Source organism: Rattus norvegicus, chromosome 2 (genome assembly GCF_021556685.1).
Source record: "Rattus norvegicus strain SHRSP/BbbUtx chromosome 2, alternate assembly SHRSP_T2T, whole genome shotgun sequence".
In the NCBI taxonomy this organism is placed as follows: domain Eukaryota; kingdom Metazoa; phylum Chordata; class Mammalia; order Rodentia; family Muridae; genus Rattus; species Rattus norvegicus.
This window is the reverse complement of record NC_141535.1, coordinates 1,982,967-2,009,752: the sequence shown is the minus strand read 5'-3', so window position 1 is coordinate 2,009,752 and position 26,786 is coordinate 1,982,967. Positions and strand designations below refer to the sequence as shown.

At 42.6% G+C, this 26,786-nt stretch overlaps 1 long non-coding RNA gene, 1 other non-coding gene and 2 pseudogenes across 4 annotated transcripts; 2 read left to right on the top strand and 2 right to left on the bottom strand.

Annotated features, from left to right (window-relative positions):
• Positions 1 to 26,786, bottom strand: part of LOC148006609 (uncharacterized) — a 2,902,548-nt pseudogene that overhangs the window by 942,071 nt on the left and 1,933,691 nt on the right.
• Positions 2,676 to 2,829, top strand: LOC120101153 (5.8S ribosomal RNA). The gene has a single exon (XR_015679263.1). It is a non-coding gene; the product is annotated as a 5.8S ribosomal RNA (ribosomal RNA).
• On the top strand, positions 3,248 to 26,786 carry LOC148006618 (uncharacterized). Of its 2 annotated transcripts, none has more exons than XR_015673305.1 (2): positions 3,248 to 3,323; positions 26,069 to 26,786. It is a non-coding gene; the product is annotated as an uncharacterized LOC148006618 (long non-coding RNA). The 2 variants fall into 2 exon arrangements; XR_015673309.1 differs by lacking the exon at positions 3,248 to 3,323 and adding an exon at positions 15,608 to 16,450.
• LOC147995910 (ubiquitin-conjugating enzyme E2 variant 1 pseudogene) lies at positions 13,428 to 13,943 on the bottom strand (annotated as a pseudogene). The gene has a single exon (XR_015673050.1). The product of XR_015673050.1 is annotated as a ubiquitin-conjugating enzyme E2 variant 1 pseudogene, transcript variant X2 (transcript).

The window sequence follows — 26,786 nt, the reverse complement described above, 5'->3', positions numbered from 1 at the left end:
GATTGTAACACATTGTCCAAGTTAATGTGAGTCCAAGCAGAACAACTCATGAAGATGCCAAGAGAAACCATATTGAATCAGTCAGCTTGGAAGGTTGGATTACATGGAGGCTAGAAGGTCCTAGTATTAGGTCTATAAATAGTTGAACAGAGGGAAAAAAACTCTGGCCTCAGCCTAAAGGACGTATTTGCATAGGTTGGCTAAGACTCTTATCTCATCACTTTATCTAAGAAAAGAAAAGTGACATTCACTTAGAAAGAATACAGACAGAGACGGAGACAGACAGACACACACACACACACACATACACAGAGACACACAAACACACAAACATACAAACATAGAGCGGTGTGGGGAGAGAGGGAAGAAGAGAGGGAGGGAAGAAGGGAGAATGCTTGCAGTCAACCATTGAGCTGAGAACAAGGTTCCAAAAAGTGGAGTTAGAGAAAGAACTGAAGTAGTTGAAGGGGTTTGCCACCCCATAAGAAGAACAATATCAACCAACCAAATCCCTGCCCTCGATCTTCCATGGACTAAACAACCATCCAAAGAATACACAAGGATGAGCCTATGGCTCCATCTGCATATGAAGCAGAGGATATCCTTTTCAGGCACCAATGGGAGCAAATACCCAAGGCTTGATGCCCCAGTGTAGGGAACTGTCAGAATGGGCAGGTTGGAAGGAGTGAGTGGGTGAGTGAGGAACTGCCCTCAGAACAGGAGGCATGAGGGGACATAATAGCCGGTTTCTAGAGGGCAAATCAGGAAAATCATATTTAAAATGTGAATTAAAAAATCCCCTCCCCCAATGAAAGGAAAAGAAAGAGAAATGGAGAAAGAAAAAGAAAAACAAATGGGGGTACATAACTAAACCGATGCCAAGTGGTGATGCGGCGGTGTTATTCCCAAGATAGTCAAGCAGCTTCTGGGAAACCAAAGTCTTTGGGTTCCGGGGGGAGTATGGTTGCAAAGCTGAAACTTAACGGAATTGACTGAAGGGCATGACCAGGAGTGGAGCCTGCAGCTTAATTTCACTCAACACAGGAATCCTAACCAGGCCTGGACACAGACAGGATTGACAGATTGATAGCTCTTTCTCGATTCTGTGGGTGGTGGTGCATGGCCATTCTTAGATGGTGGAGCGATATGTCTGGTTAATTCCGATAACGAACTAGACTCTGGCATGCTAACTAGTTACGCGACCCCCTGAGAGGTCGGCGTCCCCCAACTTCTTAGAGGGACAAGTGGCATTCAGCCACCGGAGGTTGATGCCCTTAGATGTCCGGGGCTGCATTAGCGCCACACTGACTGGCTCAGTGTGTGCCTACCCTACAAAGGCAGGCGCGGGTAACCCATTGAACCTCATTCGTGATGGACATCGGGGATTGCAATTATTCTCCATGAACGAGGAATTCCCAGTAAGTGCCGGTCATAAGCCCTGCCCTTTGTACACACCACCCTTCCCTACTAGAGATTGAATGGTTTATTGAGGCCTGATCAGCCCATGGCCCTGTCGGAGGGCTGAGAAGAAGGTCGAACTTGACTATCTAGAGGAAGTAAAAATCATAACAAGGTTTCTGTAGGTGAACCAGTGGAAGGATCATTAATGGAGAAGGCCGAGGGGGTGTCTGGTCCTTTCTCGGGCCTGTGTAAGTCCCTCCTCTCACCAGGAGACGCATCCCCCGGTCCCGGTCGCATTCGTGGCACGTGCCGTGGCCGCCGGCCAAGTGAGCATTTTGGGAAAGCCGGGGGTCGTTAAGGAGAGGTGCGGGGAGGGTGTCAGGTGTGGTCCGTCGAGGGACCTCCTCAATTCTCTCTCTCTCCCTTGCTCTTCTGCCTATGTCCTTGCCTCCGTGCACCCGCCTCTGACTCCACCACTGCTGCCTCCGCCGCCGGCACCTCCCTTACCTGCTGGCCAGCCAAGGCCCTCGGCATACCGAGGTCATTCTGCCTCTTTCTGAACCGGCTCGTGATCTCATCTCGTGTGCACGGGGGGGGGGGGGTGTGGGGGGTGCAGTACACGGTGGCCGGGACCCGCTCCCTCTCCTCACGGCACCTGCCGCACCTCTGCCACAGCTCTCCCGCTCTGAAGGTGCCGGGGTGTCTCTGTCGCATGCAGGGGGTGCCTGTGCCACGGGTGGGCTCTCGCAGCCCGCCCCGCCTTCTGGGCCTCGCGTGTCCACCCCGCTCCTGTCCGGGTACCTAGCTGTCCTGTTCCGGCGCGAGAGTTTAAAGACCCCGGGGGAGGGGGTCGCCCTACTGCCCATCGGTCGTCCGCAGGAGGGATTCCCGTTTCCTCCCTCCACCTGGTGCTCCCTGAGACTCAGCGGGCCCCCTCCAGCCGCCGGCCCTTCCAGAGGCGGCGGTCGGGGGGCCGTGTCGCGGTCCCCCTCTGGGCGCCGGTGGGGTCCGGGCCCGAGAGCCCGACTTGCCCGCCCATTGGCTGGCCGCTGCCGGGTGCTGGGTTCACGGCGTCCCTTGTCCCGTGTGTCCCTCCTTTCCGTTCCCGACCCTGTCTTTTTTTCTTTTCACATGTATTCTTTAGTTTCCCACTGGCGGGTCTGAGGTGGAGCTGCCTCGCCTTGGCCCCTCTCTTCCGGTTTAGAGGGGGTGCGGGGGAGCTGATGCTGTGGTTAGCACCCATACGAGTCCGCTCACACCCCAAATACCGATACAACTCTTAGCGGTGGATCACTTTGGCCCGTGCGTCGATGAAGAACGCAGCTAGCTGCGAGAATTAATGTGAATTGCAGGACACGTTGATCATGGACACTATGAACGCACTTGAGGCCCCGGGTTCCTCCTGGGGCTACCCCTGTCTGAGAGGCCTTTGAGGATCAATCGCTGCCACGCCCCCTGTAGTTTCATTGCCTTTGTGGGGGGCGTCGCGCGGCTGGGACTCTGCTCGCAGGGCCTCTCCCCTCGGCCCTCCGTCTCCTGAAGTTCAGACTGGGCGGCGTCCGGCGGTCGTCCACGCCCGGTGGGTCTGCGTGGGCCTAGATCTCCCTGTCCACCGGCGCCGCGGGCTGGCCACCCTTCTCGTGGCTCAGTCCTGCTCGTTCCGGCGCTCTCGCTCCCGTTCTCGCCTGCTCTCCCCACCGTGGGGACACATCAGCGGGGGCTGGTCGGGTGCCTGCCTGGGCGAGAGAGGGGCCATGGTGCCCGGGTCGGTCATCCCGCCTCCTGTCTGGTGGGAGGCGGGCCCCACCCACTGGGTCCGTGCATTCGCCGCTGCCACGCACCCACCATTGCGCGCAGAGAGAGCAACCTGCGAGAGTCGGATTGGGGATGGGGGATAACGCACCCGCCGGGGCTGGTCTCAGGTACCTCTCCTCCCCCCCCTCCCTCTTGTGGGGCCCGTCCGCTCGGGCACCAGCTGGCGTGACGCTGCTGGCGTCCGTGCGCTGACGGGACTTGTCCCCGGGATGTGGGAGCTGGCCGGGGTAGAGAGGTCGCAGGCCCCGGCCTGGGACCCCGGCACCCTCTCGCTCTCCTCTCCGTCCGTCCGCCCGCGGCCACGCGCGCCCTCCTTTCCTCCTTCCCCTGTCAACCGCGACCTCAGATCAGACGTGGCGACCCGCTGAATTTAAGCATATTCCTCAGCAGAGGAAAAGAAACTAACCAGGATTCCCTCAGTAATGGCGAGTGAACAGGGAAGAGCCCAGTGCCGAATCCCCGCCGCGTGCCGTGGCGCGTGAAATGTGGCGTATGGAAGACTCAGTCCCCGGCAAAGCTCGTGGGGGCCCAAGTCCTTCTGATCAAGGCCGAGCCCTTGGATGGTGTGAGGCCGTTAGCGGGCCCAGGTTTGCCGGGCCCAGATCTTCCTGGAGTCGGGTTGCTTGGGAATGCAGCCCAAAGTGGGTGGTAAACTCCATTTAAGGCCAAATACCGGCACGAGACCGAAAGCCAACAAGTACAGTAAGGAAAAGTTGAAAAGAACTTTGAAGAGAGTTCAAGAGGACGTGAAACCGTTAAGAGGTAAACGGGTGTGGTCAGCGCAGTCCGCCCAGAGGATTCAACCCAGAGACGGGCGTTCGGCTGTGCGGGTGATCCCGGGGGATCTTTCCCACTTCCCGTTCCTCCCGACCCCTCCACCCGCGCGTTTTTCTCCCCCTGCCAAGCGTCCCGCCGTCGCTGTCCCCGTTCCTCCCAACAGGGTGGTCGGCGGGCGCTCAGGCGGCGGGCGCGGGTGCGCAGGTGCTGCCGGGGGGGGGGGGGGGGGGGATTGGTGGGTGACCGCCCCTCCCCCCATGTTCGGCGACTGGCCGCAGCCAGGCGCCCTTCCACCAAGGCGGTGCACAGAAACCGGCTAAGGGACCACTGGGAAGGCCCTACGGGGAAGGTGACTGGGGGGGGAGGGTGGTGCGGTGCGGTATCACCTGGGGGCCCCAGACCACCCTGTCCCGAGTGTTACAGCACCTCCTCTCCATACAGAAGACACTGACAGACAGACTGACAGACACACACAAACAGACACACACACACAAATACATATTTAAGTATTTAAAATGATGCTTAAAAAAAACAGTCTTCCTGTTTAAAGGGAAGTTGGCTGACAGAACGTTTTTGTGGTTTTTTATCCTCTTTTTTTACCAAGTAGGAGGTAGATCTGTTGGCCCTTTTATTAAAAGCCAAAGTATTAAGTTTCAACTTTTCCCATTATGTTCCTTTCACGAAAACCAGGGAGTGTTGTTTCTTTGGCTTTTCCTTTTTGAAACAAAATGAAAGGAGCTCTACCAGTTGGCCTAGTTTCCCTGCTCCTTTTCCCTCTGCCATGGTATGCTCGATGAAATAAAGTAAATAAATGAAGATTCTAGTTATTTATTTGTTTGGGAGACCCGAACCCTCTCTCAAGAGATACTTCCATCTCCCCTCTCCACACACACAAGGCCTCCTCCCTGTATGTGGGGGAAGGGGTAGGGGTGGACAGGAGCTAGCTGAGAGGGAGTGGGGTGGGGCTGGAGAATGTGCATGTCCCTGAAGGACTGTCCAGGAAATACTGCTGCTGCCCTAGCATGCTTTGCTTCAGCGCTGAGCCAGGCGGTGCCTCTTTAGGGGGGGCAAATTTTCTGCCTGAAATCAGTGAGTGATGATTTCAGTTGTGAATGTCTGATCCCTTGCTGTCCTTTCAGTGCTCTGGCTCATGGCAAATGACTGAAGAAAACCTTAGTTAGACTCACACCCAGCTGCTTGGAAATGGTAATGGAATTGATAGCACACCCTCAGGGAAAGAGGAAGACTCACTTTGCTCACTCCCAGCCTCGCCCTGCCAGCTCTGGATTTCTAAGTAAGGCTGAATCTGGACCATATTTACAAGATTTGGCATTTCTGATTCATGTTTAATGTTTAGTTAAATAAAGCTTGTGAAGGGCTGGAGAGATGGCTCCGAGGTTAAGAGCACTCACTGCTCTGTTCTTCCAGAGGTCCTGAGTTTCATTCCACAGAAACCATATAGTGGCTCACAACCCTCTGCAAAGGGATATCCCATGTACTCTACTGCCATGTGTATATGAAAAGGGTTTTATTATACTCATATAAATGAAAATAAATAAACAAACCTTTAAAAGAATGAAACAAAATGAAGCTTGCAAAGAAATTGAGCATCTTAAAATGCCAGGCACGTCTATCCACTCCTTTTATTTTATTTCGTGTGTGTAAAACATAACCACAGAGGTGGTTCCCCTTTTATTAATCTCAATAGCACAATTGGGACAGAAGTGCAAACTATCATCTACCTATCTGGGAGTGGAGTGGTTGGATACAGGGAGATGGAACATTTGTAGTTAGTAAAGTTCTGCTGTCGGTTTTTTTTTCCTTTCCTTTTTGGATAGATATCGGGAGCTTTTTTTTTTTTTTTTTTTTTAAAGTACAAATTTTGTTTTCTGTGCGACATTCTGATCATAGTTTCCCATCGCAGAGCTCTTGCCAGATCCTTCCTCCCCATCCACCACCCTGTTCTACCCCAGGCCTGCCCTTATATGTGGTTGATGCATACCCAGGTGAATCTCCATTGGAGAAAGCACAATATTCCCATCTCCTATGACTGTCAATGGCAGATGACTTAAATGCCAGTGACTTCGGACTTGACTCCATTGTTCCCTTGGAAAACTGGGTTTGGATTTGTTGAACGAAGGCAGGCCCTGGGTTTTGAAACAAACAAACAAACAAACACACCAAAATATATTTAAAGAAGGCAACAACTGCCTGCACGCCAAGAGACTGTTGATTCCTCTTTGGAGCTAGTAAGATGTGAAACTTGCTTAATAAAGTAGAAAACACACAGCACAAAGGGAACACTTTAACAAATTATGAGGAAGAGAGAGAGGGGAGAGAGAGAGAGAGAGAGAGAGAGAGAGAGAGAGAGAGAGAGAAAGAGATCTGTTTATCTCCCTCCTCTAGTTTTTCAGACTAGAGACTTCATCTTCCTCTGTCTCTGGTGCTGGTGGCTTTACTACTGGTCTGGGGGGATTTGGGTAGGGATATGAAGGAAAAAAGTCTTGAGTGCTGATTTTAAACTCTCTCTCTCTCTCTCTCTCTTTCTCTCTCTAGAGCACTCTCTCTATCTCTCCCTCTGCCCCTCTCCCTCTCCTTCTCCCTCTCTCTCTCTCTCTCTCTCTCTCTCTATCTACACACACACACCCACACACACACACACACACACACACACACACATACACACTTCCTAGGATGAAAGAAAAAAATGAAAAGGAAGGCACCCATGGTGATGCATGAGTTTGATCTCACTTTGGTCTCAGCACTGGAGAGGAAGATAGGAAGGCCTATCTAGATGCAATGTGAAGAAGGCCTATGTCAGATTAGTTAATGGCTAGGTAACTGTTACCTAGCTAGTCTGCCATTTTGTTGCAGTTACTAATATTATAAGGACACTTTCTCATTAGTTGTTTCTGCTGTTACTGCCGGAATTCATTACATATCCTGTTAGGTTCTTCTGTGTGATAACACACTCAGAAACCATACACTGTAGAAGTCAGTCTAACTGCTTTCTTTGTTGTCTAGTTACCCGCAATATTCTTGGACCTGAACCGAACACCCAGCAGCATTTCCCAAAACCATCCATGTATAAGCTTTTATAAGTTGGACCACCAACTCTAGAGCGACAGTGCAGACAGAGACTATTTGGAACCGGACTTCCATTTTGAGTTTTTGTTTGTGTTCTTGTTTTTTTTCTCCTGTCCTGTCCTGTCCTGTTCTGTCTTGTCTGTCCTGTCTGTCTGTCTGTCTGTCTGTAAATCCACACATATAGTTCTTTCCACGTCTTATATTTCAAAACAAATAATGCTTGTTGTGCTTCTCATTTCATTCAATGGTACTACTCTCTAGATCAGAGGAGCCCCCTTACAATTCTCCACAGGTAGTGATGACCTGGGTGTTCAGTGTGACTAAGCAGGAGTTATATGGTTGCTGCCATTATGCTTGATCTTACCCGAGGTAGGGTTTCGGGGCATGGTTGCCAAGATGGCTAACAACAGACAGTGATTGAAGCGATGGAACAATAACCTACAATTCTCCCTCTCTGTCACTGTTTCTCTGTCACTCTCTGTCTCTCTTCCCTCCTTCCCTCCCTCCTCTCTCAGACCTGAATGAACATTGGAACTAAAGTAAATGTACAGTGAAAGGAAGCCAGCTGCGGTGCTGCATGTCTTTTATTGCATCACTTGAGTGGTGGAGGTGGGTAGAACCCTGTGAGCAGGCTGCAGACCTGATCCAAGTACTGATTTCCAGGGCTTATGTGCAAAGACCCCTGACTCAAATAAAGAAATGAAGAGGAAATTAAAGAAACAGATACAATTAACTTGGAATAAACCAAACAAACTAAGGAAAAGGAAAAGCAGTATTGGGGTGGCCTGGCTTACAGAGGAGGGGCAAACATTTATTTGCCAGTAACTCCTCAGTTACACACACACACACACACACACACACACACACACACACACACACACACACAGAGAGAGAGAGAGAGAGAGAGAGAGAGAGAGCAATCAATCTGTTAATCTGTTTTTCTCCCTCCCCTAGTTTTTCAGACAGGGTTTCTCTATGAATTCCTCTGTAGACTGATGGCTCAGAGGGCAAAGCTGCTGTCTGTTAAAGGTCTAGGGAAAACATGAAGTCCTAGAGGCAATGTGTAGGCATGAGGGAACTGTTAAGGCCTAGATGCCATGTGAAGGAGTCCTACATCGTGTATACATATATACACACATATTCGTATATATGAATATGTATGTGAATGTGTATACACTCAGGTATCCTTTATTTTATTAGCTTATTTTGAATATAATTTCCATGCTAATGAAAAAGAGGAAATTTTCTTTGGCATCGGATTCTTCTTGAACAAAAAATGGATATAAATAATCACATATTCAGATGTTATGTCTAATATTGAGAAGATATTCCCAGATATGGTGTTAATCCATCATAGTCCATGTGTGAACACAAAACAGACTTAGTAAGAATTTTGGCAAGTGGATTTTAAAAACTTATATAGGGTTATTAAGAGCAGTGGTAACATTTTTTAACTTGATATTTTATATATTTACACTGCAAATGTTATTCCCTTGCCCAGTTCCCCACTCTCCCAAAACCCACCCCCTGCTTCCATGAGGATGCTTTTCCTCCCATCCACCCACTCGCACCTCAATAGCATACCATTCCCCTGCACTGGAGAAAGGAACATTCACAGGACCAAGGGCTTCTCCTCCTATTGATGCCAGACAATGCCATCCTCTGCTCCATATGCAACTGAAGCATTAGGCTTTTTCATGAGTACTATTTGGTTAGTAGTTTAATCCCTGGGAGCACTGGTGAGTCTAGTTGGTTGATATTGTTGTTCTTCCTATGGGTTTGCAAGCCGTTTCAGTCTCTTCACTCCTTCATTGGAGTCCCCATGGAGTCCGATGGTTAGCTTCAAGCATGCTTGTCTATATCAGTGAGGTTCTGGCAGAGTCTCTCAGGAGACATCCACATCAAGCTCCCATCAATAAGGACTTCTTGGCATCAGCAATACTGACTAGGTTTGGTGGCTGCATATGTGATAGATCCCCAGAGGGGGCAGCATCTAGAAGGCCTTTCCTTAAGTCTCTGCTCCACTCTGTGTCCCGACATTCCCCTCCCTCTTGAGTATTTTGTTCCCCCTTCTAGGAAGGACTGAAGTGTACACATTTTGTTCTTCCTCCTTCTTGAGCATCATATGGTCTATGAATTGTATCTTGGGTATTCCAAGCTTTGGACTAGTATCTACTAACTGTGTTAATTCACTCAGGATGGTATTTCCTAGTTCTATCCATTTGCCTAGGAATTTCATGAAGTCATTGTTTTGGAAAGTTAAGTAGTACTTCATGGTGTAAATATGCCACATTTTCTGTATCCATTCCTCTGTTGAAGGGCATCTGGGTTCCAGCTTCTGGCTGGAGGGCCTTTGCACTAGAACTCTTCCAGTCTGATGTCTCTCAGACATGCTCAAAAATTTTTGTCCTGGGTGATTCTACAATCCCATAAATCTGGATATAATATTTTGTGTAAAATTACGAAAGCATTTAATTAAATTAACATATAGCAAAAGTTAAAAATATGGATAAACTCTCTTCCAGCGTAATCTTTTCTTGGTTATTATCAGTATCTAAGATACATACTGGGTGAGAACAGCAAATTAAGAATTATCCTGCAGTCCCTTAACCATTTTCTATGTATCTGTGGTGTTGTGTGTTGTAAGAATGTTGGTGGATGTGAGTGTGTGGTGCATGCCTGTAACCGTCTGGTTTTACCCATCTGTGCATGTGTTTTTGGAGTTCTGAGAAGGATTTCAAGCGTCTTCTTTAGTGCTGTTCACTGTTCTTGACATAAGTTATCTTGTTGAACTAGAAATTCAGTGTGGGATTGGAGAACTGGTCAGTGAGTCCTCAGGATTCAGAGGTAATAGTTATGTGTAGCTATCCCCTATGCCTGGCATTATGTATACATGCTGAATATTCACACCCAGGTCCATATGTTTCTACCCTCTGAGCAATTTCCCAGTCCTAGAGTGATGAATGTTTGCTTAAGATTTGATAACAGACCTGAATTGTTTTCTTTTTTGCTTTTGTTTGGTAATTTTCCATAGGTAACAAGCAGGTGGATATTATAAAAGACACCTGAATAGACCAGAAAATAAAAATCGGAGTAGATGCATTTCAAGGAATTCTATAAAACCGTATTTTGCATAGTTACCTTGTGAAGTACAGTTGATATTTCAGGGTCTGCCTGTTATATAAACAGCATAGTTTGATATAAGGACAGTTTAGACTCTTTAAATAGAAAAGAATAAGAGAGATACATGTCTTGAAATAGTATAGAGAATGTGATACTTTATCACATGAGAATTAAAACTGAGCCACATAGCCTTCAGCAGAGGAAATGAGGGAGAAGTGTGTATATACCTTTTGCAGCACAGTCTCTGGAATAAAACAAACAGGGACATTTAAATAAATATATAGCAGTATTTAAGACTTCATTTCTCTTCCAATATTTGCAATTACATAGTCAAACATTATATCTTGGAGTCATAGATCACTGTGCTATCTAGGATTGCACGATGAGGATGGCATAGTGGCAGCATAGCAAAATAACTGATAGGAAAAGCAGAGCAGTCAGAGGATTCATATGAATTACATTTCCTCCCTGCTGGGAACTAAACAACAATGGGTGAAACTGTACAAGTACCTCTGTAGTAATTTGGTGTCTTGGGGTTATGTTCACAGGATATACAGCTGGAGCACATGGTGTTCAATTTATTTTTTGTTTGTCTGATTTGAATGTGATTGCTGTTAGTAAACATTTTTGTGATGATTGTTTGAAATTTATTTGCTCTTTATTAGAAATTATAGAATCATATTTATAATTTGCAGTCCTGGGGGTACAGGTGGTTGTACATGGGGAACAACTAAGTCATCAAATGATTAAGTCAGACTTTAAGTAAAATAACTTATGCATTATTTTACTAACACAAGTCTTAATTTTATATCTCAAATATTATTTTCTATTGCATACATAGATGAATTTTAGTTGTTAACATTTGGTTGATCAATTAGTTCCTTGTTTATTAAATTATAAATTTATACTTTCGTGTTGAAACTAACTTTTGTAAAGTTTGCATACATAATTTTCATATTTATTCAGTTGATATCACGTGATTCGTAAAATTCTTTCTCTTCAAATAACTACAACATAGATTTTGATTAGTTTAATGAGCAAAGACTATTAAATGCACCTGTAGAAATTATTGATTTGAATATTGATTTGAATAACTATAGAGAATAATTTGATATTAAATACTGGGTGGGAGTGTGGGACTGCATTTTAACTATCTGAATTATGCTGTTTCAAGGTTATGTTAAATGACTTTTTTTTATAGATATGTACAGTATTAACATGACTTATATTCAAATCATTGTTCTTTGTCCTTCATTTTCTTTTTGACTTTTTTTAGTTTTTCATATTAAAAGTGGTTTTAAATATTTGCTTCATGCATCTGTACATGTGTGCACAAATGAGTACAGGTACTTGCAAAATGTAGGAGAGGGTATCCAATTTCCAGAGCTCGATTGACAAGTAGTAATGACCCACCAAGTATAGATACTGGACACTGAACCCATGAGCCTTTTCTATAGGTCCTGATTTTAATTTTTGTTAAGGGTTTAGTTCTGTGTAACTTTCTTATTCACGAAAACGACTTTGTCGAATTTGATACAAACAATTTTGTGTAAATATTCATCTTTAATTAATTGGGATTCAAAAATTTGGACTGTATTTCCTATTGATTTTAGTAAGATGATATCATACTGATATATACTATCAGAAAATCCTGCATGAGGTCACCATGACTGAAAATAGGAATAGAGAAGTCTTAAAAAATTGTACTTCATTAAAGGTTGACATGTCCACCATTCCTCTCATTAAAGTAAGCTCATATGTGGGAAAAGATACTTCAAATCAATCAGTTGAGGATTTGCTTTATTCTTATACTATCAACTCAGCTCATTTACATTCTACCACTGTGAGCAAATTCCCTTCCCAGGTGACTGCCATGTGGTTATTATCATTGTCTTTTTGAATTTTGCTGTACGTATGGCTAGTTTGAAAAATTTGAAACTTAATGAGGCTTGAATGGACTAACAAAAAATCACCAGTGTTTCATTTGCTCAGTCTTTTTTTTCCTTTGCAACACCTCCAATTGCCTTTATTTCAGTATGCATCCACATTTCAACATTTAGTGGTCCTGAACAGAGTGGGGAGCTTGTCAATGAGCCAGGAGCTAGGCCCACCTATCTGCAAACGATCTGTGAACATGGTGACACAGAGCTCCTCTGGGTCCCTGCCCAGGGTCTGAGGAGCAACACTGAAACCCGAGTTGGCAGAGTCAGGGCCTCATGCTTCAGCTGTCAGACTCCACTCCAGACCCTATGGGTGGTCAGGGTGACTGAGAGCCCTGTTCAAACCTCTTCATCGTGTAAAAACAAAGCAATTATGGGAAAAGGAACGAACTCAGAACCTGTGCACTGAGGACTCTCCACATGGCCTTTCTCTAGGCATATATCCAAGGACCCTGAGTGGTGGCCCGTCTGAGTCGCCCTGTGACTGCTCTGTTCACCTCTAGACCTGAGCTCAAAGCTCAAGAGCTAATTGTGGTGGCAGGGCCTCGGACCCAGAGCACCCTTCGCAGGCTGGTGGCAGGTGAACAAGTGTGGTCCAGAGCTAAGGGAGGGAGGCCAGGCTTTTTCAACCTTATCTGATGGCTTCTGGCCACAGCAATTGTTTGGTGGTGATGGGCAACAAGGGACTTGAGGAGGGGAAAGCAGCACCCCTTGATAAAGGTGGGGAGACTAGAAGCTCTGAATTCCTCACCCGAGGCCAATTTCAGGGGAGGGGAGGTTACAATTTAAGCTTTGACCAAGGGTGGGAGTGGAGGAGTGGGGACCATGGCTTGGATGGGGCAATCACTTAAGACTTAAGAAAGCATGGGTACAGCCAGAGCACCCCAAGCCTAGTGGTGGTCAGTCCCACAGCTGCTACCTGAAACCTCCCCATCTATTCTATGGGCCACCACACAGCTGTGGCAGAGGGCGGGCCGGGCAAAGGCATACTCAGGCCAAGTGCCAGCAGCAGGTGATTGTGTGAGACGTGTCTGTCCACAGTTGCGTTAGCTGTGCCCACCACTCCCAAAGGAAACCGATTTCAACACACCTTATTGATCCCATAAGTTCAACCAGGCAGACAGCAGTTATACTCGACAGATGATGTTACACAGCACAACTTAGGTATTTCAAATGGACAAGAAGTTAGTATCAGAGCAGTGTCTCAGGATGAAGTCTAAATGGGGCTTACTCTCCAGTACTTTGAGGTCTACAGATGGATCTAGAAAATTCACTACTATGGAAAATGAAGACTTGGGTTGGATGGGGAAGGGAGGCCAGGGCCTTGGTGACTAATGGCTGTAACACTGTCCTTCTGGTGGCTGTGGCAGCTTCATGTTCTCTTTTGACATCATCAAGTGCCTTAGTTCCTGCAGGATGACTTTGAGGCTGTGGGAATTCTGACACTTTGCCAGCACTGCCATGGCTCGTTCATCCACCACTCCATTGGAACTGCTCACGCCGTTCATATTGACTCTTGTTACAAATCTCACAGACTGGGATGCTTCTGGATACTAGCGTGGCCCACACTCTATCTTAAGGCTGCATATTCGGTTTTCATAAATTGTTCGTGGAGGCCCAATTATCATGCCTGTCTATCTTGTGAGTGTCATGTCCTCATCGTCCTCCAGACCCTAGCTAACTGTGCTGTCGCCTACTCCTTTCTGGCCTTCTTCCAGCTCTTCCAACAGTCGGAAATCTCGAAGGACTTTTACTCCCGAGCCTGTGGTGGCTGCCATCTTGCGTCGCTATCGCTCGAAGTCAGTCCTTCCTTTCTTCCTCTACCCCTATGTCCCTAGCTCCTTCTCTCTCTCTCTCTCTCTCTCTCTCTCTCTCTCTCTCTCTCTCTCTGTCTCTCTCTCTCTCTCTTTTTACCACAGGGTCTCATAAACCCCAGACTTGCCTGAAGCTCACTATATATCCAGTGATGACTTTGAATGTCTGAAATTCACCAATAAATTGTAGATACGAACAACCATGCCTGATCTTGTACAGTTTTGGAACTCATCCAAGGGTGTCTTACATACTGGCATGTAACCTGTCAAATGAGCAACTTACCAAATCTCTTCCTGTTTCTTCCTTGTTCCCTTCCTTCTTTCCTTCCTTCCTTCCTTCCTTCCTTCCTTCCCTCCTTCCTTCCATGCTTTCTTTCTTCCCTTCTTTTATTTTCCTTCTGTTCTTTCTGTTCATGCATTTTGTTTTCATTTTGATTTTGAAGTTAAAAGCTATTACTCAAGTTTTCACTTCTTGAAACCAGAAAGCATGAGCTGTAGAGCATTTAGACTTTCATATGTAGGAATCATTGTGTACCTATAGCAAAAACTTTATACATTAAAGGTGACAGAAGCATTATTGTCTCAAAGTACTGGCTCTGTTCTTCAATTATTGTTAGAAACTTTTATTATTATTAATAGTCCACATAATCTAATATGTATACTATGAACATCTGCATTTTGAAAATGACAAAGGGGTATAAATTACATTTTCAATGCAGTAACACAGAAACAAGCATTTTTCTAATATTCTCATTCTAGAGTTAATATTTTATCTATCATGCAACTGTATTTTAGAGAAATTCATTAAGGATTCTCCTCTTGCTTTATTGTAGGTGACATTATCAAAACTTCTGAGAAAAAAAGGTATTCCAATATGATTGTACTTAATATCTTAAAGTTGAAATTGGTACAAAAAACAACACTAGGGTGAATTTTTTTTATAACTTCTGATTTCTTTGAATAGGCATGAGATTAGACATGGCTTGTGTCATTCTTAGAAGTTCTTACAAGAAAGTAACAGGAGAATTATTTTGGAGCTTCCATAATTCGTGTCATTATTTGAAGAAGATGCTTATCAGTTTTATCTGAGGTTACTGTCTAGGTGAGGTGTTTCCAGGATGTTTTCATCTTATTACATAAGTCACAGAGAGCAAGGTGACAAAGAAACTTTATTCAAAAGCAAAGTGAGAAACACTGGTATTCAGTGTAGCTTTAATTTGTGGACCTCTTGAGAAGGAGGAATTGTTTACTCAGAGTTCAGTGTCGATATTTCTGTTTTGATTGGCTTTTTTTTTGATTAGGCAAGCCTTAATTAACTGTGAACATCAGTTACCATGATGCGTTTGATTTAATCAAATGCATATTCATTATCACTAGGTATATGACATTAAACAGGATGTTTCCCTTGAAAGTTGTTCCAGAGGATTCAATACGACTTACTGAGTATATATTCTAAACTGTCTCAGGCCAGTTGAAACAGATTTCTCCCTCCAGTATGTGGATATGCTCTTGAATACTTTTGAATGGGAGTTGATCATGAAAGAGAGGTTTATAAACAATTTATGTGCAGGGAGTCTTAGTCCATTGTTTGATACATATACAGCTTCATGCAGGTGAGGACCTACCTGAGGACCCAACTATACCTCTCTTGGGCATGTACCCAAAAGATGCCCCAACATATAACAAAGACATGTGCTCCACTATATTCATAGCAGCCTTATTTATTATAACCAGAAGCTGGAAAGAACCCAGATGCCCTTCCACAGACGAATGGATATAGAAAATGTGGGATATCTACACAATGGACTACTACTCAGCTATCAAAAACAATGACTTTATGAAATTCATAGGCAAAGGGATGGAACTGGAAAATATCATCCTGAGTGAGGTACCCCACTTACAGAAAAACACACATGGTATGTACTCATTGATAAGTCAATATTAGCCCAAATGCTTGAATTACCCTAGATGCACAGAAGACATGAATTCAAGAAGGATGGCCAAATGCGTATACTTCACTCCTTAAAAGGGGAACAAGAATACCCTTGGCAAGCAAAGTTTAGAATAGAGACTGAAGGAGCACCCATTCTGAGCCTGCCCCACATGTTGCCCATACATATACAGCCACCAAACTAGATAGGATGGATGAGGCAAAGAAGTGCAGACTGACAGGAACCGGATGTACATCTCTCCTGAGAGACACAGCCATAGTATGGCAAATACATATGCGAATGTCAGCAGCAAACCACTGAACTGAGAACGGGACCCCCATTGAAGGAATCAGAGAAAGGACTGGAAGAGGTTTAAGGGGCTCGTGACCCCATATGAACAACAATGCCAACCAACCAGAGCTTCCAGGGACTAAGCCACTACCCAAAGACTATATATACATGGACTGAACCTGGCCTCCAACCGCATAGGTAGCAATGAATAGACTTGTAAGAGCACCAGTGGAAGGGGAAGCCCTTGGTCCTGCCAAGGTAGAACCCACAGGTAAAGTGATTGTTGGGGGGGGTGGTAATGGCTGGGAGATGGGGAGGGGAACATCCATATAGAAGGGAATTAGGAGGAGTTGGGGGATGTTGGCCCAGAAACCAGGAAAGGGAATGACAATTGAAATGTAAATAAGAAATACCCAAGTTAATAAAGATGGAGAGAAAAAAAAAAAGAAATGGCTACACTAATATCAAACAGATATCTTTCAGTTTCAATATCAACAAAGTTCTTAAATTAATAAAATTATGTTTAAATGCCATATTCTCTGAGTGTTTGGTACCTTTGAAGGACTTCTATTTATAGCCTATTTCAACAATGAAACATTGTTAGGCCTTTTTATAAAGGCTTAACCTGTAGGATTGTAAACTTTATCTGGAATAGGCTTCATGCCATAATGCCCATGAAATTGTATTTTAATGAACCTATATTGCTAAGCATCATCAGTTTTAATCTGTAAAGGTATATCTAAGATAGCCTTCATTTCTAATAAATGTGTAATCTCAGCATTATCCTCCTCAGAACTGAAGGCAGAAAGCCATTGTAACATTTACCAATGTTACACTGTATCAAATTTTCCAAATAAAATTAAAACACAACCTATTGTATGGCATTGCTTTTATTTAGGATTAATAAGCAGAATCTGTATTCTTATTTCAATATATTATATGCCTATGAGCTGCCATCCTGATTTCTCAAGCTCCTATGGAACCATTCTAACTGGAACTACATTTTTTGATTTTACTATAGTAAATTACAGATTGTATTCTTCTGAGGGTTTCCTGTTTTGATTTAAAGATGATTTCAACCTCTGTTTTATGATCTTTAATCTAGTATTTAATTTCTCAATCTCCCACATCTTCCTTATTCTGATTTCTCCCAAAGAGGACATAGAGAACTATAATGATTGAAATATAGCCATTTGCATGCTTATAAACAAAGCAAGATCATATGAAATCCAGATACCCTGTGTCATTGCGCTTTCCCTCATCCCAAATATAGAAAACATTTTTTGTTTTTAATCTCAAAACATCTCTCAAAGGACTTTGTTTTACCAATTTTAAGTTTAGTGCCCTACAAGTTTAGCTGCCTATGGCTTTTATTTTGTGTATTGTGTTGTTTTTATCCCAGCACTAGTTTTGTAATGGCAGACCTGGCCAAGCCTTTTCAACCCTCTATGTTTCTGATCTGCCTAGGCTTCATGGCTACAGGACAAACTCTCTTCAGCACGTTTTCAAACTTGCTGGGAGAAGTTGTAGCTATTGTGCCCTCAGGCTTTGGCCACTTTTACTTCTTTTTTAAATAGAATAGGCTTCTTTTCCAGCTAACCTGACACCTGCCCCAACCTCATCCTACCCCCTGCCTTAAGCTTGGGTTCTAATTGCTATAAATTGAGTGTCACTATATAGTAATTAAGATAGGGTTCCTTTTGTCTGCCCTCTTCAAAAGCAGAGGCATTGCTCTGGCTCCACACAGGGAGTCATAGGGTGGAGGAAGAGAATACTAACTGCTTTGACTCTGTTCAGGGACAGGAGAGTACAGGATTTGATGAGCAGAGATGGGGGCAGGTGTCCTGTGTTTCTTTACTAGACAAGATGAAAACTTGAGTTCAAAGCCCACATTAAATCAGACACCATTATACTCATGCCTATAACAATAATGCTAAGATAAATAGGAGGTAGAGAGAAGAGAATCTAATTTCAAGTTTACTGGTTAGCTGGCCTGTAGTATATCTGCCTCAAATACCAAAGAAATCAGTGTCCACATCTGAGGTCATTCTGTTATCTCAACACGTACACTTGCATGCATGTGAAAGAATAAAAAATGCAGCCAAAAAGTCAGAAGCTTAAAAATGCTACCTCACCCCTAAGGAGCCATAAATACCTCAAATTCCAGCTCTCTGCCTGTAAGTAAGAGGTCACATTTCTTGAGCCTGCTCTCCCAGGATCCAGATAAAAGGGCTTAAGGCCCTTAGATAGGTGATCCTATCTAAGAGAAGAGGAGGCTTCTTCCAGGAACCAGCTGAAAATAAAGTTAGATTACAATCTCAAAAGCAATCTTGAGAGATGGGAAGCTTCTCCTCGTGATTTTTCACTGGTATTCTCCACATTTTCCAATGACACCATCCCTGCCCCCTTGGGTTGTGACTTCTTCCTTTAAATAACCCTTCTCCCAGCTACTGGGGGTTGAACTCCTGTGCCCCTGCGTGGGATATGAGTCTCGACCCCAGTGCACTGGTTCCTATTGATAAGCCTCATGTGATTAAAGCAAAGACAGTCTTGTGTGAGTTCTTGGGGGGTTGTGTCATCCCGAGACTTGAGTGAGGGTCTCCCATACAACAGAAATACACACACACACACACACACGCACACACACACACACACACACACACACACACACACACACACACACGAATACTTTTAAGAAGAAAGAAAAGGGCAGTCTAATAAAATAAGAAAATACAGTAAAACCAGAAATAGATGAAAAGAAATTAGCTATTGTTTGTGAGCATCTTGATGGGAATGAATGAGTTAGTTAACTGATCCCTATACACTGTACCATAGATGTTTGGGCCACCTGAGAAAAGAAAATGAATCCTACAACATTTAAGAACTTGTATTTGAACATAATAATTTATTGCAGGAGATAGAATAGTCATAACATTCTTTTTTAAATGTTTTGATATACTTTATTATGACAAATTAGATAGATAAGAACTTAGAAATGGATTAACACAAAATCAATTCCTTGTTAATGTAAACGAAGAAATTTTGTTTGATTTAACTTCTAGTGAATGTAGGCTCTTATTACTGCTACATTTCAAAAAATCTAAGGCTCCAGGTGAAATTCAAAGTGTTCATGTACTTTAAAAACTTCTAAAATTATTTTAATTGTTTAAACCTTGACATTTTAAGATGGCCTTCTCTTTCTAACCTTAACTTTGTGAGACTTAAAATTCTGAAAACTAATTCATATGAAGAAATGATGTTTATACAATTTACCAGATCAGGAATGTTGATTGATTTTAAATTTTAAATGTGGCAATCATGAACACTGGACTGAGAGAATGGGTTTTTAAACAAACAAATCATGTGGTACTAGCTTAATTGGGTTGGAGAGTCAGCTCTGACAGAGACAATCAAATTGTCAGCCACTGAGTACGAAAGACCCCCAGAGTGGGGAGACCCTCACTCAAGTAAGGAGACCTTTACTAGGTCAGGATCTAAGGGCCTTATCTTTCAGCCATTTTATCTAGGTTCTGGGAGAGCAGGCTCAAGAAATGTGACCTTCTACCTATTACAGGTGGAGAGCAGGGTCTGGAATTTGATGTATTTAGGGATTCTTAGGGGTGAGATAGCATTTCTAAACTTCTGACTTTTTGGCTGTATTTTTTATTCTTTCAGTAAACAGAAAGTCTTATTTGATTTTGTCACTGGCAAGCCTCCGTCCAATTACAGGGACTGGGCTGACATAGTTCCAGAATCAAAGAGGATTAAAGGGAGATATTGTTAGGCAGATTTTGACTCTGAACTCACCTCAGTCTCTTTCTAGCCCTGTGACTAAAGTGTTTGCAAGCTTCTTCACAACATGACTACCAGAGCATTATCACAGAGAAGGAACTTTCATGAATCTCAAATTTTCATTTTGACTTCTTTATATGTGTGTGGAATGGGCACATAAAAGAGAAAGATGTCTGATGCTCCTGGAGTTAGCATTTCTGCAGAAATGAGCAGCATATTGGGTTAACCATTCAAAATGACAAGAACTTGACTGACGTGTAAGACCCTTTTTAATGCAGCGTTAGGGAATTTTCCATAAGGGTTAGATAACTTCTAATATAATTGGTAAGGACAAAGTAGTCACACTAGTACAATTTTGAGTGGCTGCTATGTTAGTTTCATTTTATTTGGTGGGACCTTGAAGAATTTTAGAAACCAGCTAAGTTTTGGCCTTGTCATCTCTTCTAGCTAGGTGTCCCAGGAGCTGACACAGCTCCAGAGTTACGCTGCCTAGGTCAGGGCTGTCACAGACTAAAGACCTATTGTCAGTGTCCCTCTCTAAGGAAACCAGTATACTTTTTGGGGAATTGAACATGTTTATTCCCTAGGTTTTTAGTCTTCTCACTATCACCTTCTATATGTAGTACCAAAAATGGTGCTGAACTTTTTAATTAAATTAACTTATATTAATACTTCATAAATGTAAAGAAGTTCTCCACCAGGCATTTGGAATAAAGTTTTAAGTGAAAATGACAAATGCAGAGTTAAAAATAAAAGACTTATTTTTATTTTTTTGTGTGTGACTGCTTGTACATATGTGTATTTGAGTCTGCCAAATGAGTACAGATGTCTCCAGAGGCTAAAGAAGTGGAATGATTCCTGCAGCAGTGCTCTTAACTGCTGAGTCATCCTTTCAGTTGACAAATATAGGCATTTAATGAACGTATAAACAAAACCAAAAAACAAACTGGCAACTCCTTCTTGTAAATTTTAAAAGTATAATTAGATCTTTATCAAGGAATTTCTCTGTTTTAATTTTTAAAATAAAAGTGTGAAATTGAATGGAGCCCCTGTCAGCTGTAAAGCAAGCACAGGGGAGTGAACAGCTCCACTTCTCTCCAAATACCCTATACACTATCATCTTCCAAGTTCAGGATAATTGTTGAGGGGATGGGGATGGCAACAGAGTGTTTCTTCTAATCCTGTCAGCTCCTTGAATTTCCACTGAGCTCTAGCACAGGCAGAGGACAGTCTGCCCCTGTGCCTTGAATTTCTACCTGTATTACCTACACTATTGCATTTTGTGTTTTGCTTTTCTAAGGAATTCCTTTAAGACAATATTTTTTTCTTTTCCCTTTTAAATTAATTTCCCATGGCCTTATTTGATACTTTATATACTAATACATAATTTTCTTTTAAAATCATTGTTCTCCATTGTGCTATCTCCACTCCTGCCCTTAAGTTTGTTTAAACACATTTTTTTCAGAACTGGTGATGTGTCTCAGCACTAAAAAGCACTTGTGTTGAAAAAGCTCAGAGTTAGTTCACCAGCTATGGTGGTTCCTAGCTGTACACAGCCCACTTCCCCAAAAATCTGAGGCCTGTTTTAGATCTGTGAGCACCTGAAAAAAATGTACAGAAGGAAAAACTTAAAAAAGAATTTTAAAAACCTTGTTAAAAATCTTTGTTAAAACTTTATTTTAAACAGAGCAAATTCAAATATTTTATTACAAAAACAAAAGTATAGGTGATATAGCACAAATTCTTTCATTGGGTATATTATTAGGTCTCTCTGAGCTTTCAAATACCTTATTTTGTGAAAAAATTGTACAGAATTTTCATTATATTATCAAATTATGATGAATGGATATGTCTTGACTCTGTAGATCTATAGCAAGTTTTGATTAAAATGTTGAAATGACAGAAAGACTACACATGGACTGACCAAGGGTCCAACTGCATATGTAGTAGAGAATAGCCTTGTTGGGGCACCAGGGGATTGGGAAGACCTTGATCCTGCCAAGGTTGGACCCCCAGTGCAGGGGAAAATGGGGGGGCAATAAGGGAGATATATAGGGGAATAGCTGTATGGGGGAGGGGGAGGGGAGGGAATAAGGGCTTATGGACAGGAAACCGGGAAGGGGAATAAGGTTTGAAATTAATTAAACAAATATAACTAATAAAAAATTTAAAAGATGTTGAATATATATTCTGGTTGATTAAAATGTATACTTACAAGACGCAATGGCAATAACTATGTAAAGACGCTCCCAGGAGCAGAGGAATGCAAACATCCCTACAGAAAAGGAAACGTGCATACGCACACTCCAGAGTATGTTCCAAGGTATAATAGAAAGTTTTGGGGGATGTAATAGTAATAGTTTCTCCAGGAGACTTCAAACTCAGCCTCTCTTATTTCTATTTGATTTATATAATTAAAGTATTAAACACCGCTTCCAGTTTCTGCATACCACCAGAGATGATTCTGTCCCACAGTTCTCTGTACCCAGATTCCATAGGGGAGAGAGCTGGACTCTCAGAAAGGCAGACAGTCCTGAGAGGTCAGGGGAGACCACCACTTCTGCTCATAATCTGGACAAGAGGAACCTGTCTAGAGCCCTCTAGACACAGGAAGCTAGGAGCAGCCAGGGACAGGATCCTTCCTGGCTTTGCCTGCACCTAGAGCTGAAAGCCAGTCACCAAGCATGCTGACACACTTGAGAGCAAAGGTAAGAACACCACTTCTGCTCCAAGAGACACGCCAGGAACCCTCAGGACAGAGGAATCGAGGAAGAGTCTGGGAAAGGATCTGCCAGTTTCTGCCTGAACCCAGACCTGACCAGGACCTACGGTTCTCTGTACCCAGTTCCCGCTGGGAGAAGACAGGTCTGTGTGGGACACACAGGCTTATAGGAGGGTCAAGCCACTGTCAGAGATAGCAAGGCCAGCTGAAACCAGAGACAACCTGATGGTGAGAGGCAAGAGCAGAAACCTAAGCAACAGAAACCAGATGATACTGGGTAGATGTCATATAGACCTTCAGAGATCACAAATACCAGCCCAGGCTGGTATATCCAGCAAAACTCTCAATTAACATAAATGGAGAAACCAATATATTCTATGACAAAGCCAAATTTATACAATATCTTCCCCAAATTCAACCCTACAAAAGATAATAGATGGAAAACTCCAACACAAGGAGAGAAACTGCATCCTAAAAAACGCAAGAAAGTAATGTTCTTGCTATAAACCTGAAAGAATAGAGCCAAACAAATGTAATTACTCCTCTCACAACAAAAATAAAAGGAAACAATAATCACTACTGCTTAATATCTCTTAATATCATTGGACTCAATTCCCCAATAAAAAGCCATAGACTAACAGACTGGATACGTAAAGGGGACCCAGCATTTTGCTGCACACAGGAAATAGAGGTCAGTAAAAAAGAAAAAGATTACCTCAAAGTAAAAGCCTGAAAACAATTTCCCAAGCAAATGGTCCCAAGAAACAAGCTGGAGTATATCCTCCAATATCCAATAAAATTGACTACCAACCAAAAGTTTTCGAAAGTGTTAAGCAAGGACAATTCATATTCATCAAAGAAAAATACACCAAGGTGAACTCTCAATCCTGAATATCTATTCTCCAGGTGCAAGGGAACCTACATTCATAAAAAAAAACCTTTCTGAAGCTCAAAGCACACATTGATCCTCCCACAATAATAGTGGAAGATTTCAACACCCCATTCTCATCAGTGGACAGATCATGGAAAGAGAAACTAAACAGAGACATAGAGAAACTAAGAGAAGTTATGAACCAAATCAATTTAACAGATATTTATAGAACATTTGATCCTAAAAAAATACCTTCTTCTCAACTCTTATGGTAACTTTTCCAAAACAGACCTCAGCAGATAGAGGAAAGTTGAAATAATCCTCATGCATCCTATCATATCACCACGAAATAAGGCTGGTCTTCAATAACAAAAAAAGAAAAAGTATGACAGAAAGTCCACATACACATGGAAGTTCAACAATGTTCTACTCAATGATAACTTGACCAAGGAAAAAGTGAAGAAAGAAATTAAAGACTTTTTAGAATTTAATGAAAATGAGGGCAGGGCACACCCAATCTTATGGGACACAATGAAAGCAGTGCTAAGAGGAAAACTCACAGCTCTGAGTGCCTCCAAAAAGAAACTGCACAGAACATATATTAGCAGCTTGACAGCACACCTAAAAGTTCTAGAACAAAAAAAAAGCAAATAACCCCAAGAAGGATAGACGGCAGGAAATAATCAAACTCAGGGCTAAAATCAACCAAATAGATAAAAGCAAAAACAAAAACAACCCCCCCCCAAAAAAAACCAAACAAACATAAAGAACCGGATAATCTCATTAGATGCTGAGAAACAATTTGACAAAATTTGAAATTCCTTCATGTTAAAAGTCTTAAAAAAGTTCAGAACCCATGCCTAAATAAAATAAAAGCAATATACAAGAAACCAGTAGCCCCATCAAACTAGATGGAGAAAAACTTGAAGCAATCTCTCTAAAATCAGGGACTAGACAAGGCTGCGTACTCTCTCCTTACTTATTCAATGTAGTATTCAAAGTTTTAGCCAGAGCAATCAGAAAGCAAAAGATGGTCAAAGGAATCCAAATTAGAAAGGAAGAAGTAAAAATATCTCTATTTGCAGACGATATGATAGTATACTTAAGTGACCCCAAAAGTGCCACCAGAGAACTGCTAAGCCTGATAAAGAAATTCAGCAATGTGGGTGTGTATAAAACTAACTCAAACAAAATCAGTAGCCTTACTCTATTCAAAATCTGGGAAGGAAATTACGGAAATGACACCATTCAGAATAGTCACAAATAAAATAAAATATTTCAGTGTGACTCTAACTAAGCAAGTGAATTATTTATTTGATAAAAATTTCAAGTCTCTGAAGAAGAAATTGAAGATCTCAGGAGATGGAAAGACCTCCCAATGCTCATGGATTGACAGGATTAATATTTTAAAATTTCCATTTTGCCAAAATCTATCTACAGAGGCAATGAAATACACATCAAAATTCCAACTCAATTCTTTATGGAATTTGAGAGAGCAATTTGCAAATCATTTGGAATAAGAAAAAACCCAGGATAGCGAAAACTATCCTCAATAATAAAAGACCTTCTGGAGGAATGAGCATCCCTAATCTAAAGCTGTATTATAGAGCAATATTAATAAAAAAAAAGTATAGTATTGGTACAGAGACAGGCAGGTAGATCAATAGAATAGAATTGAAGAACCAGAAATGAACCCACACACCTATTGTCACTTGATATTTGACAAAGGGTATTTTCCATCCAGTGGAAAAAAGATAGCATTTTCAATGAATCTTTCTGCTTCAACTGGAGGTCAGCATGTAGATGAATGCAAATCGATCCATTCTTATCGCTGCAAACATTCCCGTGGAATAACAGATACCTATGGAAGATTTTCTCTCATTTTCAAGTTGCTGGAGATTCTGAACTTTGGGGGATTTCATTTCAGAAAAAGAAACAATGATCATTCCAGGGGAGATATCACTGAAATTCCCAAACCCATAACCCACAGACAATGATGGGCCTCATGAGTTTTTCTACATCTAGGAATTGTTAGCTGCCTATCAACCCCACAGAAGAGGCCTAGGCTCATGAGACTCTTCTCTTTTTTTTTTTTTTTTTTTTTTTTATTAACTTGAGTATTTCTTATATACATTTCAAGTGTTATTCCCTTTCCCGGTTTCCGGGCAAACATCCCCCTCCCCCCTCCCCTTCCTTATGGGTGTTCCCCTCCCAACCCTCCCCCCATTGCCACCCTCCCCCCATAGACTAGTTCACTGGGGGTTCAGTCTTAGCAGGACCCAGGGCTTCCCCTTCCACTGGTGCTCTTACTAGGATATTCATTGCTACCTATGGGGTCAGAGTCCAGGGTCAGTCCATGTATAGTCTTTAGGTAGTGGCTTAGTCCCTGGAAGCTCTGGTTGCTTGGCATTGTTGTACGACTCTTTTCTTTTTGTTCTGAATATCTTCCATCGCCCTTTATGAGTGAATGAGATTGTTTAAAGACTAAATCATCCTCTTTTCAGTCTTACATCTCAGAAATATCCAAACGAGAGGAGGAGGAGGAGGAAGGTGAAGAGGAGGAGGAGGAGGTGGAGGAAGAGGAGGAAGAGGAGGAAGAGGATGACGATGCCACAACAACAACAACAACAACAACAACAAAAACAACAACAACAACAAACATGGATTAAAAGTAACATCACTAGGTCAGTTGTCAGCATTCTCTGTCCATGGGATAACCAAAAGAGTTTGTCATGATCTCAGAAGTTACTGGACTGGCAACTACAGAGCATCCATTGTATGCCGTGTCCCATTACATATCAGAAGTTGAAGTTTCTTCCTATGTTTTTAGTCTTCGTAGTGGATTGCCCAAAATGATCATTTCACCCATGTCTGATCTGATGATTTTTAAATAATAATTCTGTTTTCTCGCTCTCTCTGAGAGTAGTCTATAGGCTATTACAGTGGCTAGAGGAGGGTGAGATTTTCCTCAATGGTTTGCTACAGTTAATTTGCACATGTTCCTGTGAGAAACCCTAATTAAAATAATTAACCCCCCCCCAGAAAATGACAGAAAAGTAGAGGCGGAATAAAAGGAAAGGTGGAGAGAGAGAAAGAGTGTGACTGGAAGAACGGAGAGGAAGGGGAATGGATGGGATCAAATTATTAGCATGTATGAAATGTAAGATGATGAAATCTATTATTGTTTGACTCAATACGTAATAATAAAAATCTTTAAAAATA